This window comes from Salmo salar, chromosome 12 (assembly GCF_965601325.2).
Source record: "Salmo salar chromosome 12, fSalSal1, whole genome shotgun sequence".
Taxonomy (NCBI): domain Eukaryota; kingdom Metazoa; phylum Chordata; class Actinopteri; order Salmoniformes; family Salmonidae; genus Salmo; species Salmo salar.
In genome coordinates, this window is record NC_138302.1 from 37754003 (window position 1) to 37766819 (window position 12817).

The window sequence follows — 12817 nt, forward strand, 5'->3', positions numbered from 1 at the left end:
AGGGTGGAGCGGCGGGTGAATGTCCAAACAGCCTCGTACATTTGCAATAACTTCGATTCATTTTGACCATTACGAAAATGACGACATAAAGAAAAGTCCCAAAGTCGCAAGACTAGGTGCATTGAAACTGCCTCAGCCCATTGACCTATCGAGCTGAAACTCGGGATTCTGGGTCGCCACACATAATATCAGAAATGGACCCGCAGCTAGAATGTAACTACGTGTTTTACGTTTTTATTATGGTTTAAACTGGAGGCACTGTGAATTATGGGCCTGCTCTGAAATATGTGATAGTTGGCTTCTAAGCGAGTTGGAAAAAGTGGGTTTGGTGTCAGAATGATATCTAATTGACTGATGAACGCTGACTTGCTGGTTGCCTTTTATACATTTGCAATATGTTTAAACAGTGATGAACCATCACCAAATTGACAAACTGAAATCAACACTAAAAACAGCATCACCGTAGTCTCTAGGCCGTGCAGAGTTCAACGAGATGCCCCGCTTGACTGTAGCTCGCTCTGAGCGCAGCAACCGTGAAAAAGTAGGCCCAAAATTAAGCCTGGCCCTAAATTTGACTTGCTTTTGGGGGACAGCGGCGGAACCATTAGGCTTAGAAGGACAATTCAACCAAAGGAATGTTCATATGGTCCTCCCGGTCTATGCAAGCCTAACCTTGACCATGTGGCATTAACCCTTAACAGTGAAAACAGGGTTTTTTCATCTCACAGATTATAATGACACCTTTCCCCAAAGGAATACATTGCCAGCTCCCCTAAATTCAACCCAAAGCCTATGTAGGTTATGAATGCCTTATGAACCTGTCTTCAATGACACTCCATCAGGCCACTATGAGGTGTACCTGTGTCGATTCTAAGCTTTCTGGAGCAACCGGAAGTGGTTAAAATCACCCTAAAAGTGTTTTGCCATTCCCAACCTGCAGTTTGTGAGAAATAGTGCATTCAACCCAGTGTAAATCAGTCAGTTCTTAATGTAAATACTTTAAACTCAGAATTCTGTAAGAGCATACCCCAATCAGGATATGTGCTTACTTTTAGCTTCCTGTGCCAAATGAAAGTGCCTTACATTGGGGTCATAGGGGCTGTTTCGAAGGGTTAAAAAGGTCAGATCTTTCCAAAACTCCATATGTGTGATTAGGCAACCCTCTTGAACTGTAAATCAGTCATTTCTCCCAACAGATGTCAAAGAAAAAACACTCTCTCACACACACACACGTAGGATGAAGTGACACAGTGCGGGGCTGAAAGACACACAGAGCCTGCAATAGTTACCTTCGTTCGAACTATCAAAGAACCGTCAGACCTAGAGCACTAAAACTTTAGAAACCTGTTCTAGAGCTCAAGTCGATGGTGTGTGGTGAGTTATGTGGCTCTAGAAGGTTCTCAAACCGAGAAACAGCCTCATACATTTGCAATAACTTCAATTCATTTTGACCATTAGGAAAATGACGACATTTAGAAAAGTCCCAGAGTCGCAAGACTAGGTGCATTGAAACAACTTCCGCCCATAGAGATGGACCCCAAAGTTTCTGTCCGTTAGCTCATTCAAGGACCCCGTAGCAACGCACGGAAAAAGTGGATTTTCAGCACCAATTAAGGTCGTTGCTCGGGCACCGAATGACATATCGAGCCGAAACTCGAGATTCGGGGTTGCCTCACATAGGCCTACACATAATGTCAGAACTGGACGCGCAGCTAGAACGTATCTATGTGTTTTATATTTTTATTATGGTTTAATCAGAAGGCATTGTGAATTTTGGGCCTGCTCTGAAATATGTGATAGTTGGCTTCTAAACGAGTTGGAAAAAGTGGGTGTGGTGTCAGTTTGTATCAGTTTGGTGTCAGAATGATATCTAATTGACTGATGGACAGTGACTAGCTGGCTGACTTTTGTCCATTTGCAATATGTTTAACCTGTTAGGGCTAGGGGGCAGTATTTGCACGGCTGGATAAATTTTTTTTACCCGATTTAATCTGGTTACTAATCCTACCCAGTAACTAGAATATGCATATACTTATTATATATGGATAGAAAACACTCTAAAGTTTCTAAAACTGTTTGAATGGTGTCTGTGAGTATAACAGAACTCATTTGGCAGGCAAAACCCTGAGACATTTTCTGACAGGAAGTGGATACCTGATGTGTTGTATTACCTTTAAACCTATCCCATTGAAAAACACAGGGGCTGAGGAATATTTTGGCACTTCCTATTGCTTCCACTAGATGTCACCAGCCTTTACAAAGTGTTTTGAGTCTTCTGGAGGGAGATCTGACCGAACAAGAGCCATGGAACGATGATGTCCCATTAGACACCTGGCGCGCGAGTTCATGTTGGGTACCCTCGTTCCAATACGTTATAAAAGAGTATGCATTCGTCCACCTTGAATATTATTCATGTTCTGGTTAAAAAAGGCCCTAATGATTTATGCTATACAACGTTTGACATGTTTGAACGAACGTAAATATATTTTTTCCCCTCGTTCATGACGAGAAGTCCGGCTGGCTTAGATCATGTGCTAACAAGACGGAGATTTTTGGACATAAATGATGAGCTTTTTTGAACAAAACTACATTCGTTATGGACCTGTGATACCTGGAAGTGACATCTGATGAAGAGAATCAAAGGTAATGGATTATTTACATAGTATTTTCGATTTTAGATCTCCCCAACATGACGTCTAGTCTGTATCGCAACGCGTATTTTTCCGGGCGCAGTGCTCAGATTATTGCAAAGTGTGATTTCCCAGTAAGGTTATTTTTAAATCTGGCAAGTTGATTGCGTTCAAGAGATGTAAATATATAATTCTTTAAATGACAATATAATATTTTACCAATGTTTTCTAATTTTAATTATTTAATTTGTGACGCTGACTTGACTGCCGGTTATTGGAGGGAAACGATTTCCTCAACATCAATGCCATAGTAAAACGCTGTTTTTGGATATAAATATGAACTTGATAGAACTAAAAATGCATGCATTGTCTAACATAATGACCTAGAAGTGTCATCTGATGGAGATTGTAAAAGGTTAGTGCATCATTTTAGCTGGTTTTATGGTTTTGGTGACCCTGTCTTTGACTTGACAAAACATTACACACAACTCTTGTAAATGTACTGTCCTAACATACTCTAAATTTATGCTTTCGCCGTAAAACCTTTTTGAAATCGTAAAACGTGGTTAGATTAAGGAGATGTTTATCTTTCAAAGGGTGTAAAATAGTTGTATGTTTGAAAAATTTGAATTTTGACATTTATTTGGATTCAAATTTGCCGCTCTTGAAATGCACCTGCTGTTGATGGAGTGCACCACGGGTGGCACGCTAGCGTCCCACCTAGCCCATAGAGGTTAAGAATTATAGATACTGAACTCCTTTATGCAAACGCCATGTCAGATTTTAAAATAGCTTTTCGGCGAAAGCACATTTTGCAATATTCTGAGTACATAGCTCGGCCATCACAGGCTAGATAATTTGACACCCACCAAGTTTGGGGCTCACTAAACTCAGAATTACTATTAGAAAAATTGGATTACCTTTGCTGTTCTTCGTCAGAATGCACTCCCAGGACTTCTACTTCAACAACAAATGTTGTTTTGGTTCCAAATAATCCATAGTTATATCCAAGGTCACTATCCGAAGGGTAACGCGCGAGCGCATTTCGTGACAAAAAAACTTGAAATATTCCATTGCCGTACTTAGAAGCATGTCAAACGCTGTTTAAAATCTTTTTTTATGCTATTTTTCTAGTAAAATAGTGATAATATTCCAACCGGGAAACGTTGCATTCATTCAAAGGCTGAAAGAAAAAAAATGGAGAAGTCTCGTGAATGCGCATCTCAGTCTCACTGTCCCCAGGCTGACCACTTACAAACTCTGCTGCTGTACTTTGCCCAGAGACAGCAGACACCCCATTCCACTTTCTGGCGGCTTTAGAGAGCCAATGGAAGCCTTAGAAAGTGTCAAACTGTGAAGGACCTGGGCGTTACTCTGGACCCTGATCTCTCTTTTGATGAACATATCAAGAATATTTCAAGGATAGCTTTTTTCTATCTTCGTAACATTGCACAAATCAGAAACTTTCTGTCCAAAATGATGCAGATAAATTAATTCATGCTTTTGTCACTTATAGATTAGACTACTGCAAAGCTCTACTTTCCGGCTACCTGGACAAAGCACTAAATACATTTCAGTATGTTTCCGAATGACATCACCAAGAGGTAAAATATGTAGTGAAACACTAGTGGTCCTATAACGGAACCTTGAGGAACACCGAAGCTTGCAGTTGATTTGTCAGAGGAAAAACCATCCACAGAGACAAACTGTTATCTTTCCGACAGGAAAATATCTAAACTAGGCCAGAACTTGTCCTTGTAGACCAATTTGGGTTTCCAATCTCTCCAAAAGAATGTGGTGATCGATAATGGCAAAAGCAGCACTAAGTCTAATACCAGACTGAAGCGTTTCATATACATTGTTTGTCTTCAGGAAGGCAGTGAGTTGCTGCGCAACAGCATTTTCTAATATTTCTGAGAGGAATGGGAGATTCGATATAGATCCACACATGATGCAATCTCTATTGCACTCCTCACTCCCATTTCCCTACCTGGACAAAAAGTACACCTATGTGAATGCACTAATGGGAGACTCGATTTAGTTGGAATAGGGTCCAGTATGCAGGTTGAAGGTTTAGAGGCCATTACTATTTTCATGAATATGTCAAGAGATATATACGATTAAAAAACTTGAGTGTCTCCCTTGATCCTAGGTCCTGGCAGTGTTGTGCAGACTCAGGACAACTGAGCTTTGGACAATTACGCCTAGCCTGAAGCATGATATTTTGAAATGTCGTTTTGCATATCGATGTGGAAAGAATCCATCTCGATCATAACAGTCTTATGTGAAAGACCTTATAGTTTTGTGGTCTTTAATGTAATTAATTAAGGCTCTGGCCGCAGAGTGCTGTGGTCTTCAAAGGCCCATTATATGCTAGTGTATTACCCTGTTAAAACATGTATTTAGAACTATGGTTTAAACAATAATAATATGTGGATATATATTTTGTATACGTTGTATACATTTAATCAGATTTGTTTATTTTCATAAGCTCTAGGTTTTACTACAGCTGTTGGGCCTATGTTGGTTAACTTATTATATACTGTTATATAAAATATGTTGGGACAGTTTCTGTTCACGTGCAGGGTGCGTGCTCGGTTTGGACAAATCAAGATGGACTATGGGTGGTGTGCAAAGGGCCTCAAATGGTTTTTTCCATTGTTGCTGAGGAGAGAATGAGAAAAGAGGGGGAGAGATGCTCTTGTGAAGCAAGAAAACATTTTGTGTACTAAAAATAGTTTTTTTTACCCAAACTGGGTATAACAAAAGAAGACTCAGGGGCCTGATCACTGACAACAGCCTATAGGGAGGAGGTCAGAGACCTGGTGGTGTGGTGCCAGGATAACAACCTCTCCCTCAACATGATCAAGACAAAGGTGATGATTGTTTACTAGAGGAAAAGGAGGACTGAGCACGCCCCAACTCTCATCGACGGGGCAGTAGCGGAGCAGGTTGAGAGCTTCAAGATCCTTGGTGTCCACATCACCAACAAACTATCATGGTCCAAACACACCAAGACAGTAGTGAAGATGGCCCTACAACACCTATTCCCCCTCAGGAGACTGAAAAGATTTGGCATGGGTCCTCAGATCCTCAAAAAGGTCTACAGCTGCACCAGCAAGAGCACCCTGACTGGTTGCATCACCTCCTGGTATGGCAACTGCTCGGCCTCCGACCGCAAGTTACTACAGAGCGTTAGGTTCAAATTTTTCTGAGCAAATAACTCACGAACACTAGAGAGGATTAACCAAGTTTAATTCTTCTCAAAGGGTCGTTACAGCTGTAATTCAGACAAAAACATGTTCTCACCATCACAAGTATATATACTCCACTCTCAACTTGCTATCCAAGCTCCAAGTCACAAATGTAGTTGAAATTACTAGGAAACCATAATATTGACCAGAAATTTGCCTGGAGGGAGGTCATACACTTCAGGCTGTGCATGACTGCCGTTATCGCCTTATCTGTAATGTCATCTTGTTTGTTATTCGGCTGTGAGAGGTGTGGATGGATGGGGCAGGTACAGTAGCTGCAGAAAGAGTATAAAACAGGGCTGCAGAGGGCAGAGAGACACCACACTACTACTGAAGACCAGAAGACATCATCCAGATAAACAGCCATCAATCAGACAGCATCGTCCAACTGTAAGAGATATGTTTGTTTTCACTGAGAATCTTCTTTGCAAAGGTGTATAAGAGTGGGCAGGTGTATACAAGTGGACAGGTAGGAATGGATGGAGAGATGTAGGTGGACATGTGTATAATGTAACACGGTCGACCTGGGATCCATACTAACTTGCTGATCTTTAATTTGGTAGTGTAAAAGGACCCACTGTGTGTCTTGTGTGTGTTAACATATTGTGCTCTATGTGCTTTAGTAAAGGATGAAGATCCAGAGTATGTTACTGCTGTTCGCTCTAGTGGGTGTCCTGTTAGCCAGCTCCCTCAATGAAGATAACTCTGAGGAAGGTATGTCTTGTTTGTGAATGTGTACTACTTTACTGCCCTGGTTTAATCTGATATAATTTAGTTAAATGAAAAATCTTTCTTCCTCAGCTCTCCTGCAGGAGGATGATCTAAAAGGTGGAAATGCTGCATTTTTGGCAAAGTTGGCTGCTCTGAAGACCAGCGCCTCTGAAGATGAAGCACCATGTGAGCTATCTATCTATCTATCTATCTATCTATCTATCTATCTATCTATCTATCTATCTATCTATCTATCTATCTATCTATCTATCTATCTATCTATCTATCTATCTATCTATCTATCTATCTATCTATCTATCTATCTATCTATCTATCTATCTATCTATCTATCTATCTATCGGTCTGTCTGTCTGTCTTTCTGAGCAACAGTAAAGTCACAACGGGAGGTTAGCAGAGGGTGGTAGGGAAAGAGGAGGGAGCAACATGGCTAACTCCATCTCTACTGTTTATTAGCATCATGTTTCATAGAGGCAAATTCTTTTTAAAATGGTAGTCAAATACTGGCCTAAAAACAATAGGTTTAAAAGGTAGTCAATGGTAAATGGGATATTTATTCAACATGTCGTAGTCATTTTTACATTTTTACCTTTTTAAAAATGTATTTTCTATAAAGCATATTTAAAACTGTATTCCAGTTTGGAGCGAGCTTTGGAACAAAGCCAAGGAAATTGTGGGGTGAGAAGAGACCAGAATTGGGATGCCGAGGATCCTTTTCAGTCTCCATATGGAATCAACTATCACCTCTGAAGACATCACTAACAACACCTCAATGAATCATTCCAACATCCATCCATCAATCACTGACTAACAAAAAACAAAACAGTAATACAGTTCTTTGGTACTTTGGTACTGAGAAGAACTCATCAACATAATGAAGAATATATGTTTTATCCATAAACGTACTTTATGTCCTGACACATGGTCGTTTTTTCGTCAAGACAGCGGATTTATATTAATGATCAGAATTTCTTTGTGCAATGTTGTATGGTTGACGTGTCACACTGTGATCCTCCAATAAACTATCAAGCATTACACATTTTTAGTCGTTTTTTTATTGATCTTACATTTTTAAGAGTGTTTCAATTACATCATATATGTTACATAATAATGTTTCATTCAGTGTTTTTATTGTGTAACAATGTGAACTTGACCATAGTACAGATGCAGTGCATGCAGTGCAAATTACATCAGATTACACTGAGCAGTAATAGTAGTACACATATGAACATACACACACAGACACGAGACATACCGTCTTGAGAGTTAGCTTCATTGAGTGAGCTTGATAACAGCACTCCCGGTAGAGTGAACAGCAGTAACATATCCTGGATCTTCTAAGCTACATCCTGAATTTAAAAATGAAAAAAAAATATTAGTGACTGGTTCTACACACAATATCCCATAATGACAAAGTGAAAACGTGTTTTTAGGTATTTTTGCTAATTTATTGAAAATGAAATACAGAAATATCTCATTTAGATAAGTATTCACAATAAATCTTAGAATCACATTTGGCAGTGATTACAGCTGTGAGTCTTTCTGGATAAGTCTCACGACTTCCAAGTCGTTTCCTCTCCTTGTTCGGGCTGCGTTCAGCGGTCGGCGACACCGGTCTTCTAGCCATCATCGATCCATTATTCATTTTTAATTTGTTTTGTCTTGTTTTATTACACACCTGGTTTCCATTTCCCTCATTATTTGTTGTGTATTTAACCCTCTGTTCCCCCCATGTCTTTGTGTGGGATTGTTTGTTGTTAGTGCTTGTGCACTTGTTTACTGGTGCGTGTCGGGTATTGTACCCATATTCTGTTGTATTGTTATGCCGTTGGTTTTTGGATTAACCTCTTGGGGCTAGGTGGGACGCTAGCGTGCCACCCGTGGTGCACTCCATCAACAGCAGGTGCATTTCAAGAGCGGCAAATTTGAATCCAAATAAATGTCAAAATTCAAATTTTTCAAAAATACAACTATGTTACACCATTTGAAAGATAAACATCTCCTTAATCTAACCACGTTTTACGATTTCAAAAAGGTTTTACGGCGAAAGCATAAATTTAGAGTATGTTAGGACAGTACATTTACAAGAGTTGTGTGTAATGTTTTGTCAAGTCAAAGACAGGGTCACCAAAACCATAAAACCAGCTAAAATGATACACTAACCTTTTACAATCTCCATCAGATGACACTCCTAGGACATTATGTTAGACAATGCATGCATTTTTAGTTCTATCAAGTTGATATTTATATCCAAAAACAGCGTTTTACTATGGCATTGATGTTGAGGAAATCGTTTCCCTCCAATAACCGGCAGTCAAGTCAGCGTCACAAATTAAATAATTAAAATTAGAAAACATTGGTAAAATATTATATTGTCATTTAAAGAATTATAGATTTACATCTTTTGAACGCAATCAACTTGCCAGATTTAAAAATAACCTTACTGGGAAATCACACTTTGCAATAATCTGAGCACTGTGCCCAGAAAAATACGCGTTGCGATACAGACTAGACGTCATGTTGGGGAGATCTAAAATCGAAAATACTATGTAAATAATCCATTACCTTTGATTCTCTTCATCAGATGTCACTTCCAGGTATCACAGGTCCATAACGAATGTAGTTTTGTTCAAAAAAGCTCATCATTTATGTCCAAAAATCTCCGTCTCGTTAGCACATGATGTAAGCCAGCCGGACTTCTCGTCATGAACGAGGGGAAAAAATATATTTCCGTTCGTTCAAACATGTCAAACGTTGTATAGCATAAATCATTAGGGCCTTTTTTAACCAGAACATGAATAATATTCAAGGTGGACGAATGCATACTCTTTTATAACGTATTGGAACGAGGGTACCCAACATCAACTCGCGCGCAAGGTGTCTAATGGGCCATCATCGTTCCATGGCTCTTGTTCGGTCAGATCTCCCTCCAGAAGACTCAAAACACTTTGTAAAGGCTGGTGACATCTAGTGGAAGCAATAGGAAGTGCCAAAATATTCCTAAACCCCTGTGTTTTTCAATGGGATAGGTTTAAAGTCAATACAACACATCAGGTATCCACTTCCTGTCAGAAAATGTCTCAGGGTTTTGCCTGCCAAATGAGTTCTGTTATACTCACAGACACCATTCAAACAGTTTTGGAAACTTTAGAGTGTTTTCTATCCATATATAATAAGTATATGCATATTGTAGTTACTGGGTAGGATTAGTAACCAGATTAAATCGGGTACATTTTTTTTATCCAGACGTGCAAATGCTGCCCCCTAGACCCAACAGGTTAAACTGCTCCGGCTACAACCTAGTTCTTCTCTCCTGCGACTGACTTCCCTACCACCAGTTACGCACCCCCTTACAGAATCCCACACCGCCATATGGAGTCAGCAGGAGGAGCGCGTCCAGGAGCAAGCGGAAATGATCCACCATCTCGGCGCCGCCATGGACTGCGTTGTCCAAACCATGGACCGCTGGGAGAGACAGGGAGTTCCTCCAGCACCTCCCCCAGCACAACCAGGGCCTGCACTACTCGCCTCCCCTCCACCCGGTCCAAGTGGGATTCGTCTCGCCCTTCCCCGGGAGTACTATGGGATGGCTGCACGCTGCCAGGGTTTCCTATTGCAGCTAGAGCTCTACCTGGCAACCGTCCACCCGGCTCCTTTGGGCCATGAGGGGGTATCTGCCTTCGTCTCGTGCCTCTCAGGGAAATCCCTGGAGTGGGCCAACATTGTGAGGGGAGAAGGAGACGGGCAGTCTTTGACCACCCGCCTGAGGGTGGAGCGGCGGGTGAATGTCCAAACAGCCTCGTACATTTGCAATAACTTCGATTCATTTTGACCATTACGAAAATGACGACATAAAGAAAAGTCCCAAAGTCGCAAGACTAGGTGCATTGAAACTGCCTCAGCCCATTGACCTATCGAGCTGAAACTCGGGATTCTGGGTCGCCACACATAATATCAGAAATGGACCCGCAGCTAGAATGTAACTACGTGTTTTACGTTTTTATTATGGTTTAAACTGGAGGCACTGTGAATTATGGGCCTGCTCTGAAATATGTGATAGTTGGCTTCTAAGCGAGTTGGAAAAAGTGGGTTTGGTGTCAGAATGATATCTAATTGACTGATGAACGCTGACTTGCTGGTTGCCTTTTATACATTTGCAATATGTTTAAACAGTGATGAACCATCACCAAATTGACAAACTGAAATCAACACTAAAAACAGCATCACCGTAGTCTCTAGGCCGTGCAGAGTTCAACGAGATGCCCCGCTTGACTGTAGCTCGCTCTGAGCGCAGCAACCGTGAAAAAGTAGGCCCAAAATTAAGCCTGGCCCTAAATTTGACTTGCTTTTGGGGGACAGCGGCGGAACCATTAGGCTTAGAAGGACAATTCAACCAAAGGAATGTTCATATGGTCCTCCCGGTCTATGCAAGCCTAACCTTGACCATGTGGCATTAACCCTTAACAGTGAAAACAGGGTTTTTTCATCTCACAGATTATAATGACACCTTTCCCCAAAGGAATACATTGCCAGCTCCCCTAAATTCAACCCAAAGCCTATGTAGGTTATGAATGCCTTATGAACCTGTCTTCAATGACACTCCATCAGGCCACTATGAGGTGTACCTGTGTCGATTCTAAGCTTTCTGGAGCAACCGGAAGTGGTTAAAATCACCCTAAAAGTGTTTTGCCATTCCCAACCTGCAGTTTGTGAGAAATAGTGCATTCAACCCAGTGTAAATCAGTCAGTTCTTAATGTAAATACTTTAAACTCAGAATTCTGTAAGAGCATACCCCAATCAGGATATGTGTTTACTTTTAGCTTCCTGTGCCAAATGAAAGTGCCTTACATTGGGGTCATAGGGGCTGTTTCGAAGGGTTAAAAAGGTCAGATCTTTCCAAAACTCCATATGTGTGATTAGGCAACCCTCTTGAACTGTAAATCAGTCATTTCTCCCAACAGATGTCAAAGAAAAAACACTCTCTCACACACACACACGTAGGATGAAGTGACACAGTGCGGGGCTGAAAGACACACAGAGCCTGCAATAGTTACCTTCGTTCGAACTATCAAAGAACCGTCAGACCTAGAGCACTAAAACTTTAGAAACCTGTTCTAGAGCTCAAGTCGATAGTGTGTGGTGAGTTATGTGGCTCTAGAAGGTTCTCAAACCGAGAAACAGCCTCATACATTTGCAATAACTTCAATTCATTTTGACCATTAGGAAAATGACGACATTTAGAAAAGTCCCAGAGTCGCAAGACTAGGTGCATTGAAACAACTTCCGCCCATAGAGATGGACCCCAAAGTTTCTGTCCGTTAGCTCATTCAAGGACCCCGTAACAACGCACGGAAAAAGTGGATTTTCAGCACCAATTAAGGTCGTTGCTCGGGCACCGAATGACATATCGAGCCGAAACTCGAGATTCGGGGTTGCCTCACATAGGCCTACACATAATGTCAGAACTGGACGCGCAGCTAGAACGTATCTATGTGTTTTATATTTTTATTATGGTTTAATCAGAAGGCATTGTGAATTTTGGGCCTGCTCTGAAATATGTGATAGTTGGCTTCTAAACGAGTTGGAAAAAGTGGGTGTGGTGTCAGTTTGTATCAGTTTGGTGTCAGAATGATATCTAATTGACTGATGGACAGTGACTAGCTGGCTGACTTTTGTCCATTTGCAATATGTTTAACCTGTTAGGGCTAGGGGGCAGTATTTGCACGGCTGGATAAAAAAAATGTACCCGATTTAATCTGGTTACTAATCCTACCCAGTAACTAGAATATGCATATACTTATTATATATGGATAGAAAACACTCTAAAGTTTCTAAAACTGTTTGAATGGTGTCTGTGAGTATAACAGAACTCATTTGGCAGGCAAAACCCTGAGACATTTTCTGACAGGAAGTGGATACCTGATGTGTTGTATTACCTTTAAACCTATCCCATTGAAAAACACAGGGGCTGAGGAATATTTTGGCACTTCCTATTGCTTCCACTAGATGTCACCAGCCTTTACAAAGTGTTTTGAGTCTTCTGGAGGGAGATCTGACCGAACAAGAGCCATGGAACGATGATGTCCCATTAGACACCTGGCGCGCGAGTTCATGTTGGGTACCCTCGTTCCAATACGTTATAAAAGAGTATGCATTCGTCCACCTTGAATATTATTCATGTTCTGGTTAAAAAAGGCCCTAAT

At 40.9% G+C, this 12817-nt stretch overlaps 1 long non-coding RNA gene across 1 annotated transcript; it reads left to right on the top strand.

Moving 5' to 3' along the window:
- The first annotated feature begins 6683 nt into the window (after positions 1-6683).
- Positions 6684-7648, top strand: LOC145859322 (uncharacterized). The gene is made up of 2 exons (XR_014379524.1): positions 6684-6781; positions 7252-7648. It is a non-coding gene; the product is annotated as an uncharacterized LOC145859322 (long non-coding RNA).
- The last annotated feature ends 5169 nt before the right edge of the window (positions 7649-12817 follow it).